Here is a 20,520-nt window from a genome sequence, read left to right as displayed (position 1 = left end):
CGTTTTTCCAGGATTTCACGTGCACACGCACATACCCCACTCCCATAATCTCCCAACCTACTGGATCCAGGCCCAGATTTGTCTGCATCCCATAATAGCAATCAATTTGCAAACACCAAGAAAAGCATAAATTACTAGGTAGAAACTAACGTAGCTTTGTGGAGAGCAAACTGTTGGATCAATTTAATTTCCATCTGTGATAGACAGACTGCAGATAAGGAGAACAAGATCAATGTAGTCTCTCTGAATTTCCTACCGCACGTTCTTTTTCATTGATGCTTTCTGCAGAAAGCAGCGGAAAGGTTATACTACAGCTAGGCAACACTCCTTTCCCAGCTCATCTAACACTGCTGTGTTTTGCTCATTCCTCTTCCTCTACGTCCCCTCCACACTTATCTGTGTCATTTGCCCCGTATGATTATACACTTCCTTGCAGGTTGCTTTGTCATCTTCTTTTATTGGTTCTAGTATTTAAGTTTTGTCTCCCCAACTAAATTGCACGCTCCCAAGCAGGGGAAGAGATTCTGTCTACTTCTTTTGTGTCCTCCCCGGTGCACAGTGTGCGGTGAATGCACCAGGCTTTCAGCAAACGCCAGAGGAATGGAAGGCTAAGATTCAGCAGACTTCTCGGCCTGCCTAGGAAAGGCAGTTTTGAACTTGATAGTGAATTTCAACAAAATGTGATGGCGGCCACAGATAAGTCTCCTCCCTGAAATCTTGCCATGGTACCTAAGCCAAAACAGGAATCCAGTCTCACTGAAGCAGAAATATCTTAGGCTGGTTTTTTTCATCAGGGTTATTAACTTCTTCCATGTAAGTGATTAGCATACTCCAACTGCTCTTCTACTGTTAAATGCAAGGGGATCCTATGAGTCTCTTTCTGTACAGAGCTTGGTTTTTCATCTTTGCCTTTTTGTCTCATGCCTGCTAAACAGAGTTAATGCTGAGATGGGAATTCTACCTCCTCATCCTATTTCCTTTGTCTTTTTTTTTTTTTTTCTCCAGGATAGCTTTCATGAAATCTTCAACAATATATTTAGTGATTCCCACATTATCCTCCAACTGATTTCCGAGTTCCCAAAACGGAAATAAAGAAATTGGTAGGAGCTACTCTTGCAGCCTGAGTTCCAACTCATGGCTACCGCAGACAGTCACACAGTTGGGTGTTCTCTAAAATGCTTGTCTCCCATCTCTTGTGAATCTGCTTGCTTTTTTCTGGAATTGAGGCAAGACTCGGTGACTTACAACTTAGAAGGTCTATCTTTCTCTTTCCACATTCCTATAAAAGATGGTATAACATTGGCCACTTTCCAGGCATGGAGTCTGATGGTTACATAAAAATGATAAATGACATTATTTTGCTACAGCTTCAGCTATTTCTGCCTCGAGTTCCTCTGACAAATGTCCTTCAGTACTGATACTACATTCCAACTTAATTTCTCAAGTCACTCTAACCTTTTGAGTTCCTACTTATTATTATTATTATTATTAACATACCTACTGGACAGAGGGCTTCTTCATATTCTCTTTTTTCTTCTGAAGTTACCTCACATTTATGGAGCTCTAGACATGCATCCCTCAAGGTGGCTAACTGCCACCTTCCTAATGACACAGCATGAGGCAGGTTGAGCTTGTCCTCAGGGGACAGGGGTTGTAGACTCTCCGTGAGCCTCGCATGTTTACTTAAATCAATTCCAAAGGGCACCACAAAACTCCTTCCCAACATCTGGCTCCTAAAACTTGGGTCAATTAAAGAATGAATGTCTCTTCTATTCTGAAGAAAGTATTCAGCTAGAACAATAGCACCCCCTGTTACCACAACATCCCGTTGGGAAACCCTTGTCTTTTCTGCTGCAAATTACCCTTTCCCCCATTCCCAACAAGTGCACACCAACCTCTTCATTTGAAAACAATATAATTACTAAAACAAAACACAACCAAACCACAAACATTTGAGGGAAAACTGAAGCAGACACTACATTTGAGTCACACACTGGCTTTTAATAAGAATTCTACTTTCTAAAATGATCGGGCATTTACTGGCACACAATGGCAGCTTTTCCCTCATATTCCCAAGTCTGCTCCTTCTCATGAAGTAAAAGAGCATATATGAGATCCCAAGACATAGAAGAGAGCCTCCTCAGGGAGGGGGCAATTTTGCATTTACTTTTCAGACTGTAAATTCTAACACTATATAATCTACTCTTAACTCTTATGGCACCTTATACTGGTCACTCAATTCCAACTGCTAGAAAAGGAAGTAACCAGCGAGTCATAGTTGGCAGAGAAACCAAAATGAACTGTTATTGTGGTTAACTTCAGAGAAGGAATTATTCGGACCACATCAAAAACCCAGGTCACATTACTCTATACCCAAAGGTTTTCTTCAACTACTTCCATCATTTGCTCAAGTCCTGTGTGTGGGTCTGTGTGTACTTAATATGTTATCATGAATTCTAGCTCTGTTCCTCACTAGTAGGGGGATTTTGTGCACAATTACTTAACTCTTAGAGCCTTGTGGTCTTGATATTTACAACTGTAATACTGTCTACCTTGTAGAATTGTTGCAAAGCTTTTATTATGTCAACCATCATGCACCGGTCAGACGCATCTGATACAATCAGTAAATCAACGATATCAAACACAGAGGTCACATTCAAAGAATGATTAGTATGTTTAATGGGCTAACTCTCAGGAAGAAAGGGAGAAAGGGGATATGACTAAATTCTGCCCATCCCAGGCAAATGATTTGTGAGTGGGGCACCTGGGCGGCTCAAACGGTGAGCATGTGCCTTAGGTTCAGGTTGTGATCCCCCTAGTGTCCTGGGATTGAGCCCCATAGCGAGCTCCCTGCTCAGTGGGGACCCTGCTTCTCCCTCTCCTTCTGCAGCTCCCCCTGCTTGTGCTCCCTCTCTCTGTGTCAAATAAATAAATAAAATCTTTTTAAAAAATATTTTTTTAAAAATAGCCAGATTTTTGGTAAACAGCCAGAACATGAAGGAGACACTTGAAGGATATACACTTCAAGGAGTGTGTGTCCACTGAGAATTCCTACGTAAAAGCTGTAGGCGCCCTCTCCCCTCAAGGGAGAAAGCTCTGCCACAGCAAGGCTCTCTGGAGCTCTCATGCTCAAAAGGCAGCAGATACCAGCCATCTGATGGAGGTTACCTTCCAGAAGACTGAAGAACAAGGCTGGTAAGAAGGGGGCTTGTGATTTGCCCAGCACACTGGGTCTTGAGTCTAGAACAATCTGGACGAAGTGGAGAGAAGGACAGGGGAACAGAACTTAACGGCAGCTCACCTAAACCAGTCCTCCATCTCTCCCTCCACATTTTATTTTCTCTTCCTTGATCCCAATCTACATCTTCTACATTTCTGACTTCACTGGACATAATGCAGAGCTGAAATAGTTTGCATTACGTACTTATAAAAATATCTTCTGACCCATTCTTTATGTTTTAATAGTGTGAACTAAACATATATGTCTTCTTCTTGGAAGAAAATAGTGAAGCCATTTCTAAGTTACTACTTTTTAAACTCAATCTATTCCTCCTACCCCAGGAATAAGAAAAGATTCACATCCCCACATGACCCTTACCAACTTTTCTTCAATCCCTTTGTGTACTCCCTTTTAGAAAGCAGCCAGCCTTTTATGGCTCTCCTAATAACTAAACTTTTAAACTTTACCCAAAGAATGGCCAGCTTCCCTCCTGACCCAGTTTTATGAAAGACCCTGGGATATTTAAGCGACCGAAATGGCTTGTCCAAAGTTACATGGCAACTATTAAAACATATGTTCTCTACATGGGCCGCCCATTTAGACACACTGCCTCTTGAGAGGTTATGATGCAATCTTAAAATCACGTACAGCCAAGCGATCTTTCAGTAGATTAAATGTTTCTGGGAACTTGACCTTCCCCTAACTTCCCTCCTCCTTCCTACCATTTACCAATACATTCAAAACCTTTTTCATACATTTTGAAAGCCCACAGCTATTCTTTCACTCTAAGTTGGAAACAATTATTATTAAAATCATACAGTTATCAGAGCTTTCAAAAGAGGACAGCTCTGAATTAAATTCAGTCTGGATTCTCTCTGCTAAACAAAGAGAATTCTAACGTTTTACTAATTAATGATCTAGGGAAAGTCCAATAAAATGTTTGTTAAGTAGGTAAGATAATAAACAAATAATAACCACTTAAATGTTTGTTAATGAGTACTAACTTCCTGAGGTAGGTGAACTCAATTATCTGATGGGGGAAGACCATCAAAACTGAAAGTCTTTCGAAGGTCACTACTGTGAATCACTACTGATGTGAATCAGTAAGATTCACAGAACCCCTTCTATAGTCCAATGGCTGATGTTTGGGACCATAATAGGTTCTCAATAAGTTCTTAAATTTCCAATTCATTTATAATAATGACCTTTAACATACTGTTTTAAGAAGAAGAATATACAACTCTATGCCTTCTAGAGCTCAGAGGCTGCCCAAAGAGAAATAAATGTATAAATAAAATATACATGGTGACAGGTGTTATTAATGAGTATGTATCAAGATCAGCAAGCAGTTTGTTCTTCCTAGGAAGGATGAGTAAGGGTGTTTTATAGATGGTACCAAAGGGAAGGGACCTTAGGGTCTCAAGAAATGAACAGATCTCATATTATGGTGGTATATAGAATTCCACTCTGCTACCAAGGTGATCTTTTTGAAACTTCAAACAGATGAAGCTACTTCACCGCTAAGACCCTGACATGTATTCCAAGTACCCATGGGAAAACCTCCAAATTTTTCAGTATGCCATTCCGGACCTCTAGTCTTTACCAACTCCCAGGTCATATATTAGCCTTCTGGTTCCCCATATATCACCTACACCTGATGCTTCCAAGTCTTTGCACATTCTGTCCCCCTTTTTTTCCTCCCCGAAGTCCTCATCCTTTTTTAAATTCTGAAATACATGAAAGCAGGGATGCTGACCTATTTATTAGCCCTACACCCCTAATCTTTGATATAGTGCCTGCCATTCTGTTGAGTGAACTAAATGAGTAGGGAACAAGTGGTATCTAAAAGTACAGAAGGGTACAAAGAAGAAGGACTAGGCATGCCCCTCAGGGCAGAAACATGCATTAGAAGTCAGATGAAACCTATTTCAGGAATTCATTTCATGTTCTGGCACCATGACTGGAGTATCAATAGGAAAACTAAATTTGAGAGGCATGATTTTAATTTTCATGTCAATGCAAAGAAGGGACTGAAGAAGGTAATTTGTCAGGTCCCTTCTAGCCCTAAAATTCTATGATTCTGTAACAATATGGCTTTTATATCAAGGGATATCAGAAGAGTAAATGAAACCCACACCGTAACCTGCTAACCTACAGATAGCCTCTCGCAAGAACTAAAATTAGTCATCATGTGATAAAAAGCCCCTTTGTCATATTCTTTTGCTTTAAGCAGGTAAAGAAATAGCCCATTGTCAACTGAAGAATACCATGAGTTGTCTTTTTTTTTTTTTTAAGACTTGGAATGGCCCCCTTCTTTCTCTCCTAAACATTAATTACCAACATATTAAAATAGTATAATTTTACAAATTAAATATATAGCATGCCAGAAAGAATCACTTAAGAAAGAGAAAAGTCAGTATGTAAGGACCAAGCAAAACCCTGAGGGAAAGAGGCCGATGAATGCGTTTTATAATAGGGACACACAAAAATAAGACAAACGATGCATCTTTTTAAAGGGGAAGGGGAGAAAACTCTAGGTTTTCTAAGTTTGCTAGGGCAAATTTCTCTCACCCTCTTCCACCGCCCTCTGCTCAAATCTTGTGCCTCACTCTTGGCTGTTTACTTTCCCAGTGACTGCTTCCTCGGGATTTACAGAGACTTGGCTTCACGGAATTGCAATTCTGATTACATAATCCGCCGTAGTTTTCTCCGGCACGGTTAAAACGTTATATGGCTTCAGATTTCATGGAGCACTGCTTCATCAACTGGGGTGACACAAAATTATAGCTTCACAATATTTTCTTTTTCCTCTATTAAATATTTATTAGAATAACACGCACACAAAAAGAACACAGGAAAACCAAGGGCTTTCCTTGTCTCTCGCAAGCACGTCGATATGCAGGGAAATGCCTGCTCGTTCTCTCTCTCCTCCCCACGTCTCTCTCTAGCTTCTGTCCCTCTCTCTTCTCAATAGGACATTCCTTTATATGGCATCCACTTCATTGCAAAACTTTCTGAACCAACTGCCCATGGAAATCATGAACTCTGTCACTTTGTTGATGGAGTCCTTGATTTGTTTTTACTGAATCGGTGCCCCCTTCCCTAAACTCAGGTCTGGGTACTGAGTACGAAGAGAAATCAAATCTCCCTGAATACATTTGGCAGAAGCAAATGTATTTGCTTCTGTTCAGGAAACATGGCTTCCTATGTATCCTTAATCATGCTCTTTAATCTATATTATTTCCCATCTATAGGCCCATACCTTCAGATCCTCCTTTTCATTGGCTAATACAGACTTTTAAGTATCTGTTGAATACAACAGAGCTCAGAGTTTTAAAAGAGGTTGCTCTATTGAGGGTCCTTCCAGATAAATTAGCTTAACCAAAGAAAATATAAAACAAGAGCACAGGCATGTCATCTAGCCTCTATTTCTTATTCCTACACATTCCACTAGTTCTATTTTTAAGCTTTGTTTTAAAGAGCTACTTTTTTTGGGTTTAACAGGGTGATTAGGTTCAAAGCATCATATCTCAAGGATTAAAATAAGGATTTATCTGGGCTCAAGACCAAAATTTGTCCACAAAGAATTAGCCAAAAGACAGAGGCCACTGAAATTTAAGGGAGAAAAAAAAAAATCCTGGATCCATATGAGAGCAAATTAAACCTGTTCACAGGGGGAGACTATTGACTAGGGCAGATATGAACACCCCTGCACAAAAAGTGTTAAATCTGCCAATATCTCTGACCAGAGGTTTGTACCGGCTCATTAACTAGCACCAAAACCTCACGACTGAAAGCAGGGATAATCGTATCTGACCTTGCTGGCCTAAGATTAAGTTCAATGACTCTTTACTGATCCAGGGATTGAGTGAACCAAAGGTCACAACCAGGATCATCTGCACTTCTTGCTTTCTGAGCCTTTACCCTATAGAACGCACAGACACCATACTGATCATTGTGAAGATTGCAAAGTTCCTACAGTGTGTTTTCAATTAAGTAAATAAAATGTGGTAATTAAATCAAGATTGCGTAATATGTTTTTGATTTGTAATCTCATTTAAATTAATTAACTGACTCAATCCTTGTTTAGTTTTTAAACTGGCCTAGTTAGGGAAAGAGTCCCTGGGAGCAAATCCAGTTTTCTATCTTTAAAAACAAGGCAAAGCAATCTGGTATCCTTAACAAAATTTTTAATGCACCGGGAAAATATATAAATACAGAGGCAAGGGTGTTAGTGTAGTGGAGGGAGGAGTTTTATGGCATGACTGTGACTAAAAAAAATAGTTCTTGCACTAGAGAGAAATAAACCAAGACATTATTTATTCAAAACATTTCTTTTCCAATTTTATGAAGATTGCATGTTTGTTGGAAGCAAAACATCTCCAGCTGTATTTTAAGTTTCTGAAGAGAGTTGCAAGATTTATAATCTTTCATAAATGCTGCCCATATCTCATAATATTAGATGAACACGCCACTACGTACTTTAAGGAACAACTGGCCAATACGTTTTCCCATATGAAAACAATGAAGTACTTTCCAAAGCCCGGCCAGATCCAGTAGGAAAAGATGAGATGAATGTTCTGTCTTTCCCATCTGGGAGACATTGTGGATTTCAGCTATTCTATGTAATATACTTTTCTTTTTTTTTTCTTGGAAACCAAGAAACCTGCATTTTATAGTAAGGTATGTAGTGCAAAGAGAATGTTGGTGAAATATGAATCTGAAAATGAAAACCAGAATTTCATCAGACTCAAGAACATAATTATGGAGGCAAATTGAAAAAAAAATTGCAAAATTTCAATATAAACCAAATGCAATGTTTATGATCATATTAGTCTTAGATTTGCTCTTAAAAGGAAAGCACGGAAAAACAAATGCTCTCACCTCCAAAGCCCCGAAGAGCACTTGTCATGCTCACTGACACAGTGACCTACTTATTTTATTTTGTCCTGGGGTCTCCATGGATTAGTCTAAATCCCACATGTGCCACAGTCCTGTGGACACATGGCCCCTTTGTGCTATGACGTTCCATGTACTTCTCCAAAACTTACTATCATATTGTATATCCAGATCAAAACCAGATACAAGACTTTCTAATATTTTGTCGGCAATTTTTCTTCTCAGGGAGAAGGCTGTGTTTTCTCCGAACTGTCTGGAAAGTCAGAACGCCCGGGTCCCATTCAGTAACTGCCAACCACTTGTACTCTGACCCTGAGCAAACCCCTCGGAGCTCAGTTTTCACGTTGCCCAGTCATTTAAAACTGGACAAGAAAAAGGCACAAATTTTCAGCCTTAGTTCATTTACAACAGAAATAAGAGGGGGGAAAAATAACTTCACACAACAGTGAAAATATGCACAGGTATTTATGGAGAAAGGCTAATGTATTTTTTTTTGAAATATACTTTGAGGTCTAATTTCCCACTGACACTCCTCCCTCCACCAAAACCCCACCTAACTGGTCCTCCTCTGTTTTCACTCCACATTTCCCTTTGAAAACTCTAACAGCACTGGAAATTAAAGGGCTAGGTTAGCGTCCAGCCCATTTGCTATGTTATAAAATTCATGGGGTCAAGATACATGGAAAATTTTTTTTTTTTTTTAAATTTGAGAGAGAGAGAACATGAGTAGGCAGGGAGGGGCAGAGGTAGAAGGAGAAACAGATGCCCCGCTGAGCAGGGGGCCTAACAATGCGGGACTTGATCCCAGGATCCCGGGATCATGACCTGAGCAGAAGGCAGATGCTTAACCGACTGAGCCACCCAGGTGCCCAAGATACATGGAAGTCTTATTCATTACTTAGCATAATCCCTGGCATATTAGTTAGGTGCTCAAAAAATATTTGTTGAATAAATGACCACTATTTTATAGTGGGCAAGACCTTGATGGCTGCTCTAACTTAAGCTATTTTTCACCTTCTTCAAATTACAATTAATTGCAGTAATGCCAATCATAACTATTACTTGTCTAATGATTGTCTACACATATTCTATTTTTTGAGAACCTCTCTACAAATAGAAATTTAGCAACTGATTCAGTCACAAACTAAAAAGTCACATTCTTATTTGAAAAGTGCTCATTTGATCATAGGCACGAGTTCCTAAAAAGAAATTTTTCTGAGGGTTGCTGGGGGGCGGGGGGGGTTGGGAGATGGGGAGTGGGTTATGGACATTGGGGAGGGTGTGTGCTATGGTGAGTGCTGTGAAGTGTGTAAACCTGGCGATTCACAGACCTGTACCCCCGGGGATAAAAATACATTATATGTTTATAAAAAAATAAGAAATAAATAAAAATATTTTTTAAAAAAGGAAATTTTTTACTTGGCTAGACTTCTCCATTATGCCAGGTGAAAGGATACATTGCCAAATAATTAAAATATTTACATTTAAATCATCATATGAGCTTACAGGAAAGAAATTGAATGGGTTTTTCATATACCTGATTGTTTATATATGATGAATAACTAGACTTTGCCTTATTATTAAATCATGGCTCTTAAGTATGTGGTGATATATTAATACAAAAATAAATGCATGTATTTAATCCAGAAGTGTAGAGTAATTAGCAGAAAAACAGAGTAAGACAAAATTTATACACCTCCCACCACAGGAAGGCAGATTTGCCTGTCAGACATTCAGTACTGTTATTGTTTATAAAATAACTTTATCATAAAATTGGAGGAAAAAATGAGAGAAGTCACTTGACGAAAAAGGAAGTGTGCTGATGTGGCCGAGAATGGAGCGGTATTCAATGTCCTAACAGTTCCTTGATAAATGGTTCAAAGAAGTTCTGTCCCCATGTTTTCAGGGCAAAAGCTAACTTACCAGGAATAAGACTACTTGAATAATACATCATGTTGAGTGACCATTTGCAAAAAAGGATAAAATGAGAAAACAAATGAGGAGATAGTAATTTCCCCCTGCCAATTAAAATTATGCATGAGAGGAATGTCACTTGATTTTATTGATAAAAACAAATTTAAAAAGCTGGTCTAATATGGTTTTTTTTTTTTTTTTTCCCCTGAGAGGGAGAAAGAGAATGGGCCTGCAGAGGAGCAGAGGGAGCAGGAGAGGAATCTCAAGCGGATTCCGTGCCTCATGCAGGGCTCGATCTCATGACCCTGAGATCATGACCTGAGCTGAAATCAAGAGTCGGGGGATGCTCAACTGGCTCAGCCACCCAGACACCCTAATTTTACCTTTTTTTCTAAGGGAAGGTCAAGATTATTCTAATAAGTAGAATAATATTTTTTTAGTAGAATAATATGTTTGATAGAACTCTGAAAAGTTTATAACCCAAAAGAAATATGAAGATTTGTTATAATGGGATGCGGCAGTGTTCTTTCAAATGTCATTGTGAAAGGAAAGCTGAAAATACAGGTAATTTTAACCAAAAATAATAAAGAGCCTGTTATAGAAGGCTACCATGGAATCTACTCTTCATGCCTATGGTTATTTGGGAAATAAGAAAAAAATGATGCAAGGTATGTCTAATTCTATATATCCATTTTAATGAAGGGAACCAAGACTATAAGGGTGTAGAGCCATGTACCATGTGTTTGAAATTCCTTCCATTTTGTCATTTTGCTCAGTTTATCTTTAACGGAGATTCAAATGGACTCCTTATGATTAAAAATCTCTAAACTAAGTCTAAAGAGTAGGAAAAAGAACCAGTTTCTGCATAATGTCCCATCCATATGTCTTAACCCTGAATGGTATCAAACCTATGTAATTTTATACATCAAATGTCTTCCAGATGTGACAAAACTTTAACACAGACCAACTTCAAGTTCTTTACTGCAAACTCATCTCCCATGCTCATACAGATTATTTTTACTGCACATACATTACACATGGCTAATGTTCAATTTTGCGAATTGATTATTATGCTGCCATTTCTAGACTAACATTGCATTCCAGTCAAAAAACACAGTATGCTGCATACCAAGCCTGCAAAGAAGTCACAAAAGAACCAAGAAACCATATTATCATTTCCACATTGTAGGCAGTGCCTGATGACAAGGACAGTTGAACTTCCCTTGTCCGTTCTCAGTAGGTCCAGAAGATGGAAGAGGGGAAGTTGAGGTCATCTATGACTCCTTGTCAGAGCTAACAGAACGATCGAGACTGTCACCTGGTGTTTTTGGTTTTCAAGATTTGTTCTAACTAGAGAAGATCAAATTGTTCCTGACATTTAAAAGATGCTAAAATTTGAAAATTAACCAAAAACAAAAAATGGAGAATTTTCAAAAGCATCTAACAGTAATGTATAACGACAAATCATAAACTAAATTTTCTAGTGCAATAAAAAATTAGTAATTCGATGCCGCTAAGAAAAACTAATATGATAAGACTTTCAATAATATCATGCAAATACAATCCCTCATGTGAAAGCTTTGAATCTTACCTCACTCAATTCCATCTGTCCACCCCACCTCAAAAGGAAACAGTTAACAAAACAAAGAGGCAACCCACAGAACCCGTGGGAGAAGATATTCGCAAATGACACTACAAAGGGCTGATATCCAGATCTATAAAGAACTCCTCAAACTCAACACCCAAAAAACAGAAAATCATGTCAAAAAGTGGGCAGAAGACATAGACAGACACTTCTACAAAGAAGACATACAAATGTCTAACAGACATATGAAAAAATGTTCATCGTCATTAGCCAGCAGGGAAATCAAATCGAAACCACACTGAGATACCACCTTACACCAGTTAGAATGGCAAAGATTAACAAGTCAGGAAACAACAAATGTTGGAGAGGATGTGGAGAAAGGGGAACCCTCTTACACTGTTGGTGGGAATGCAAGTTGGTGCAGCCACTTTGGAAAACAGAGTGGAGATTCCTCAAAAAATTAAAAATAAAGCTACCCTATGACCCTGCAATTGCATTACTGGGTATTTACCCCAAAGATACAGATGTAGTGAAAAGAAGGGCCATCTGTACCCCAATGTTCATAGCAGCAATGGCTTCAATCATTAAACTGTGGAAAGAGCCAAAATGTCCTTCAACAAACAAATGGATAAGGAAGATGAGGTCCATATACACAATGGAATATTACTCAGCCATCAGAAAGGATGAATGCTCAATTTTTATATCAACATGGATGGGACTGGAAGAGATTATGTTGAGTGAAATCAGTCAAGCAGAGAAAGTCAATTCTCATATGGTTTCACTTAGTTGTGGAACATGAGGAATAACATGCAGGACATCAGGAGAAGGAAAGGAAAAGTGAAGTGCCGAAATTGGAGCAGGAGACGAACCATGAGAGACTGTGGACTCTGAGAAACAAACAGCATTTTGGAGGGGAGGGGGGAGAGGGGTGAGCCTGGCGGTGGATATTAAGGAGGACACTATAGCATGGAGCACTTGGTGTGGTGCATAAACAATGGATCTTGGAACACCAAAAAAATTAAATTAAATTAAATTAAATTTTTAAAAAATCAGAGTTGCCAAGTAATAGTAACTTGTCCTCAGAGCCATCCCTCACTCTTTTCCTGCAAACTACATTCCCCAGCAATGTTAACAAATGGGTTTGGGCCAGATCCAGACCAATGGGGAGCACAGGTAGGAGTGTGGGAAATCAGAGGGCAAGAAGAAAAGAGAAGGCAAGTATTTCCACTCTCTGCTTTGACAGGCCTCTCCAAGTGGTGGCCAGGAATCTTTTATGGTTCTAGCTTTCACTGGGTGGGTCCCTCTCTCTGAGGTCCCGCACCCCTCAGATAACTGTGGCTCAAGGACCCTGTTAACACCAATTTCTCCCCTTACCCCTCCAGCCTGAGTTGAAGTAGGGAGCTCCTGCTGGTGTTGATATCTGGGATATCAACAGTGGCCTCACTGCCCAGTTGGTGTCTCACCTGATCTAATATCATTCTAATTACCTCCTACCCTGCCCTCATAAAAGTCTTTCTATTGTACTCTCTGGTAGAAACACTATTTTCCTGGATCCTGATAGATATATGTGCTTGCTGAAGTTTGACATATTCATCACTCCAAAATATATGTCAGGTAATAGAGTTAACAGTATTAGATTAAATATAACGCCATTTAGAATTTTAAAAATTTCAAGTAATTATGATTCTTATAAAAAAGATGAGAAAGCACTGTCACCATTCGGTACTAAGTATGCAATCCTACATCCCAAAGTCTTTTGTAAAAAGACTTAAAAAAAAAAAAAAAAGACTAATTACTTAGGTATTCAATGACAAGCTCTAAATACATCTCCTCCAAGAGATGTGATAATCCCACACACCCGTCCATGTTTACTATTTCTCCTTTTTACCATCTCATAGTCTCTCTATCCAACAAGTTACATGATACCTGGGTGTTTTGTTTTGTTTTTCCCCTGTGTAAATGACCTTTCTACAAACATGACTGTCTGCTCCTTGTCTGGATCAACTGAGTCTGATTATTTTTATAGAATACTATGCATTTAGTTATATCTCATGACATGAACAACTTTGAATCGCTTATCAGTTGTCTGAATAGCTAACAATATCACGGAAGGATAATCAAACTGCCTTAAATACACACGAATTTACATCAACATAAGGATAATACATATTTGAAAAGAGAAACAATTTCAACATTACTCTGTTTTCTCTAAGAAATCGTTCACAAGACCTCACTTGACATCTAGCATTTTCACCTCGGCTAATTCATTAAACAAGAACAGACAGAAGTATTTTCTTTTATCAGAACTCTAATTTACAACACTTTACTAGAATACTGCACAAATAGGAGACAACATAAAAATACTAATGAACATATGTATAAGGAAGTATATAAACTCACAGTGTCAAAACTTTAGAATTGCAAATGCAAATGATATGGACCGACTTGATGTCTTAACAGTGTGTTTGATAACAGCCCCAGAAGAAGGAAGTGACACTAAATATTTACTGAAAAAAGAAAATGGATTAGGGGCACAGTGGGTTAAGCCGCTGCCTTCGGCTCAGGTCATGATCTCAGGGTCCTGGGATCGAGCCCCACATTGGGTTCTCTACTCAGCAGGGAGCCTGCATCCCCCCCCCTCTGCCTGCCTCTCTATTGTGATCTCTCTCTCTCTCTGTCAAATAAATAAATAAAACCTTTAAAAAAAAAAAAAAAGAAAATGGATTATAGTCTAAACAGGCATAAAGTGATCACGAAGGAAGCCTAGCCATAATTTCCACTTTTTGCATTTTCTCTCCTTTTCCTTTGATTTCCAATGAGAAAATTATAGTGCGATGGACATACCACAAGACAACCCCCGGAATATGATGGAAGACACGTTGCACAGACCTTGAAAACCAGAAGAGTAATGTTGACACCGCAACTGTTCAGTATCTCTGGTAATGGGGGTGACAGGCAGGAAGCATAATACCAGATAGAAATGGACTCTAAACTTTAACCAGTTTTTTTACTGTGCATATATTATTCTAAACTCAAACTTTAATTATAAGTTGCAATCCCCAAAAAGGCAATAAGAAAAGATCACCAGTTCTTTCAATGTACTCTATTATGTGGATTCTGGGATTTAAAAACCATCACCTAGGAATATATAATTCAGCTAAAGCCAAGACACAAGTGAAACTGAATTATTTACATTATCCTGAACAGATAACTGAAATTAGACAGATATACTTGGCCCAGAAATTGGTTTAAAGAGGCATCCTCCTAGAAATAGGATGATAGCGATTAGGAGAGACGACTAATCTCCATCTTCAAACAATGTATTTGAAGATCTGGATGAAAGCCAATAAACACAAAATCTCCATCCACTTACAAATGGCACAGCAGATAAAATGCAACAAAGTAACAGGGAAATAGTTTATAAGTAAATTCTGTTTTTAACACAGGAGACAGGGGGTTGTACCACTTCAATGCAGCTTTCTCCACCCATCCCCCCACCCCCCCCACCAGGGGTTAAATCTCAAAGTGTGATATCCCCTGGATATCACGATGTGCTGTGCCTGGCCTGGAAGGAAACTGTATTCTCCCAAGCCTGCTTCAACCTTGGCGTGTCAGCTGAGGATGCCAAGGCAGGGATAGAACGTGCGGATTGTGGTGTTTCTGCCACAAGAATTGGACTGAAACCACTGAACTTCATAGAGCCGTTCAGCGGCTGGAAGAGGTGAAGGACATTTTGCACGACTGACGGAGGCAGAAGCAAAACCGGGCAAGGTCTGATGTTACAGTTTCCATCCCTGACCCGAGCAGCTCTGTCACCTGTCAGAGTCTCACAGCCCTTCTTCTGCCTGGGACACGGTTTGATAAATGAAATAGGGGCGCCTGGGTGGCTCAGTGGATTAAGCCTCTGCCTTCGGCTCAGGTCATGGTCTCAGGGTCCTGGGATCAAGCCCCACATCGGGCTCTCTGCCCAGCAGGGAGGCTGCTTCTCTCTCTCTCTCTCTCTCTCTCTCTCTGCCTGCCTCTCTGCCTACTGGCGACCTCTCTGTCAAGTAAATAAATAAATAAATAAATAAATAAAATCTTTTAAAAAAATGAAATGAAATAAAGTGTCACAGCTCTTTATAAGAAAAGTATGCTTGTTGACAGAATATTAGATTTTTATAGTAATATTAGAATATTAGAATATTAGATTTTTATAGTAAAAAAATCTACACCTACCTATGTCTAAGGAAGTCTTGGGTATAAAATTTAAATCTAAGGAAAACTTCAATGAAGGAAAGCTGGGGTGCAGACCCAGTTAATTTCAAAAGGATGTGAATCAGAGAAATAATTTCCCCCCAAAAGATAACTTTTTTTTGAGGGGGGCTTGAAAATACAAACTATAAATGGGAAGACCCTGACTGTGCTTAATACATCATTCTTATCTGTGCATTTGTTTACTAATGGCAATATTCGTGACTGCAATAAAGTCAGGGTTCCATGCATGACTGGAATACGAAGGTTAGGGTACCCCCATCTAGATGCCAAGCCAAAGCTTTCTCCCCACATTAGGCTCCCATTCAAAGGGACCCATGTGTTTTTCAAGTGACAACACTGCTCAGCTTTCTTGTCACTGGGTTGGAATCTTTTGTGACATTATGTCACTCCATGAAAACCAATATACAATGGGGGGGAGGTGGCGGAGGGCATGCCCTGGAATCCAGGGAGGCCATTTGAAAGAAAAAGGAGGGGGTGTTTAAGAAAACTTTCCTTTAAAAAAAATACGTTAACAATAATAAAGGAATAACTGAACGTTCTCTATTAATATCATCCACTAATTATCAGAACTGGAATACATTAGCTGATCTAATTCAATCAACTGGTAGAGAATAGCTCTTATCGCCTCGGTCCATCCACAGGGCTAAAAGTGCTTCCATAAGATGGATGTTTTCTTCCCATGTTCTTTCACACACAGGTTCACGTGGGTTGAACTTTAGTTTCTGTTCACCTGTTTACCTGGATTCATTCTCAGCTTAACATTCATTAAGCATTAAGACACAACAAGAGGTGCACTGATGAGACGAAGTCTCAAGGCCATTACTCTTCCCAGGAGACAGACAGGGAGGGTGGGTGATAAGCGGGAGATCACTTCATTTACTTGGGTTAAAGGGAAGGAATATGAACTCACTCTAGAACCCTGAAAATCAGAGACAGCTTTAAAATTCCGTGTATTTGTATTTTGCCCAACTTCTCATTTTATTCCTGTTAAAAGGCAAGGGCTGATAAAATTGGGGGCATTTCTGATTTTTCAGCTCCTGCTACGTGGAAGGGGATTCCTCTTTCAGGGAAGGAATACCACCACTCCTTATGCTCCCAACACCGACAGGCTGGACACTGGGGAAGCCAACAGCCCCCCACCAAAATACGCCACCTTTAATCACAAAGCAAACAATAGTAATTAAGAACATCAAGTTGATTGTGTCTCCTCCCCAGAGAATGTGTTCTCCAAGGCTCCCTGAAATCAGGTTGGAAGATAAGTAGCATTCTACTCCTACTTCTCATATTCCTGGTTAAAAAAAAAAAAAAAAAAAAAGCCTCAAATCATCACACCCACCCTGAGATCTATGGAGTCCAAAGTGAAAACCTTAAAGAGGAAGAAGAAGAAGAAGAAGAGAGAGAGAGAGAGAGAGAGAGAGAAAGAAAGAAAGGAAGGAAGAAAGAAAGAAAGAAAGAAAGAAAGAAAGAAAGAAAGAAAGAAGAAAAAGATAAAATCAGAGTACTTGGTTAAGGTTTGTGTCCAGCAGTTAATTCAACAAGAGCAACTTTGATCTTTGGTTTCTTCTCGATGCATTCAAAGTTTGTTTTCAACCTCACAGAATTCTTAAGAATTGTAAGGAGCCATAAGATACTTAAGTGTGATATTTTATTTAGAATTATAAATGTAATTTTTCATTAGTCCTTCATTAATGATCAAGAAGACTGATGTTTGAGCCCAAGCAACCCACATTTGCAAATCTGTGTCCTATCTATGAGAATAACTAGACATTGACAATAAGGCTCTTTCTTACCTTCCATTTGTACTAAGTGATAAAGATAGCAACAATACCTTTACAATTTTCAAAGCACTTTCACCTACATTATTTTGCAATCCTAAAAGAGGCTGTGCTTTATTCTCATCCTTTTACAATGGCCAGGAAAGAATGTGGCTTGATAACTTGCAGAGTAACAGGAAACCTTGATTTTTCGTTGCAGTCCCCCTACTGAGTTTCTTTGTGACCTCTGGGATGTCACTTAACCTCTCTTTGCCTCAATCACCTATCTCAAACGAGCTAGAATAAAACTTTTTTATTCTGGTCCACTGGGTATTAGAACAATGAATCTGATAGGATGTTTCTAACATGCTTTGATCTCTATAGGGAAAGTTGCCATAAAAATAAAGACATTGTTATTATTCTAATTGAGTTATTTGCAAATGGAGCTTCTTGATGGAGCCCAGTCCTCAGACTATATAAGAAAAGAAAATTCTGCCAGTCCTCAAGGGTACAATTGCCTCATGGCAATTATACCCATAACCACATTTCCTTATTACTGTTATAAAAGACTATGGTTCAAGGGGAGGCAAGGGGGGAGTTCAAGAAAAAAAATATGCTGTTTCTTTTCAATGGAAGATGCTGAAGTTGCAAATTTGGAACCCAAGGCTATAGGTAAACTCTGACAGAACATGTGTTCCAAATTAGTGTAGTGTTTGTTAGTTGTGTCAGAAAGGCAGAGGTGTCCTGAGGCTGCAACTTTCCAGCGAATTTTGGAAATAATTTGGGAAAAAAAATGGTAAAATTACAAAGGTAACCTGGGCCCATCTTTAGGAATGCTACAGACCAAAGGCAAAAAAAGGTTCAAGGCTATCCTATTCTTATCAACATTTAAAAATAACATTTCATGATATAGAAGGCATAAGAGGAAAATTAAACTGAGCTTAGGAAGTAAATACTATGGACAATTTTACATGAAAAGCCAAAAGGAAATATTGGGGCTGTAGAGGCCACGGGCAGGCCATCCCAAGATGGGCCAAGTTGCACGAACATTATCTTTAGTTAAAAGCAATCAAAACCCAACAGATCCAGGAAAAGCTCTTTAGCTCTCCCTCAACGGCCTGCTTGTATCAGGAAGAGAGCTATTAACAGAGATTCTCTTTACTAAGAAAATTAGCTGCATGAGGACAACCTTTGTTTTCCAAACATCTCCCCTTTCACCTTCCTGCTACTTGCTCCATCTCCCCTTTGTATCCCCAGATTCCCACTCCTCTCCTTAGCTCATATAAGCCTCATGTTGTCTACCATCTTTGGAATTTCCACGTCTATGCGGATTCCCTATAGGGATGCCATTAAATTTGATTTTTCTCTGGTTAATCTGCCTCATGGCACTTTGATTCTTAGTCCAGCTAGAAGGAACTTGAAGGCAGAGGTAATTATTCCTCCCCAACAGAGCTAGGAGTCTACAGGCAGAACATGCAACATCTTCTCTACAGAATGCTAACAGCCCTGAATATTTACATGTAGCTAAGTGTTGGGCACTTTAAGAGCTCCATATCCCTCACACGGTATTTTTTTCAAGGTAGAGAAGAAAACTGTTTTGCGCTATGAAATATTGGAGACACTGAACTTTCCTTTAACGAGAGGCATCACTGGACCCCTCCAAGAGGGGTGTGATGATTTGAGGCCCCTCCAAGAAGCAACATTCTCAGAGAGGGAGCCCTCCAGACCTGTTTAGTACACAACTTCCGGTGGCTCTCTGTGTCACGGAAAAAGTCTTATTTAAAAAATATTAAAAGATAAGGTTCAGAGAAGGGACAATTATTTCGATAAAGTTTTCTTATATTATTACTATCTTTTCATTTCAATCTTCTGAAAAGTGTCCATCATCGCTGTTGGTTTGCACACTCCAAAAAGATGAATTAAAGGGGACACATGGGACAATGCACTGTGTGGTGCCAATAAAAGACTTCTTTTCATTTCACACTCAGGGACACATCCAGCCCCCAAATTTTAGTGAGCATCAGAATCATTCAAGATGCTTGTTACAAATGTAGATTCTGCTACGCGCACTCAATGGCTGGGCCAATCAGTGCAACTGGTACCGAGAGAATGGCGCTTTCAACGCACACCCCAGGTGTCTCTTCTGCACTGTCCTTAGGTCGTTTGCCAGGATGCTTGGTCTCAGACACCAAAATAGAAAGCCAAGGGTAGTATGTGACTATGAAGTCTTAAAATAACAAACAAAAATGCAGCTCTTAAGCCAAGACCAGTCTCTATTTTTCTCCCTCTCCCTGCCATGTGATGCACCAGGAGCCAGCTTCAGTCAAAAATCACATGTGTATAGTGAATCCTAAAAAGCAAACTCAATCCAAATCCAATCCAAATCCACATTGAACCATTCTGAACTCTATCACACTTCCCAGAGCTTTAAATAGAATTCTACTAGAAACATCATACCCTGACTGGCCAAGGGATTCTTTGGGTTCTACTCCTTCATTCAAGTGGTCCAAAGTGACCCCCAGGTTCCACTCTCAGCACGTTCACCCGTATACTTTTCTCAAAGCTGAACACAGAAGGACTCAAAAGAAAACACAAATATTGGCACAGGTGACTTGAGGTTACTTGACCTTTCCGAAGGAAGATTTTTGGCAATGGTGTCTTGGCAGTTCCCTGGAAGGCTAGGCCAGGACACAAAGAGGAAGACAGGAAGCCGGGAGCTGGCCATGTGTCCTTGGCAGGCAGCAGTGCGGCCGGGTGAACCACCTCGTCCCCTGCCAAACCAGAAACCGTGGGGAAAGCCCAGCTAATTGGCAAGTCACAGCCGCTACAGTGTACATCCTTCCACTTGAAAGGCCTGATAAAGTGAGACCGTTTGCCAGACCCTAATCAAC

At 39.6% G+C, this 20,520-nt stretch overlaps 1 protein-coding gene across 7 annotated transcripts in view; it reads right to left on the bottom strand.

Annotated features, from left to right (window-relative positions):
* The window catches only part of NFIB (nuclear factor I B), a 232,325-nt gene that overhangs the window by 101,309 nt on the left and 110,496 nt on the right, over positions 1-20,520 (bottom strand). The gene's annotated exons all lie outside the window — the stretch shown is intronic.

This window comes from Meles meles, chromosome 11 (assembly GCF_922984935.1).
Source record: "Meles meles chromosome 11, mMelMel3.1 paternal haplotype, whole genome shotgun sequence".
Classification (NCBI taxonomy): domain Eukaryota; kingdom Metazoa; phylum Chordata; class Mammalia; order Carnivora; family Mustelidae; genus Meles; species Meles meles.
Note: the sequence above shows the minus strand (reverse complement) of the source record. Positions and strands in the feature narration are given on the sequence as shown.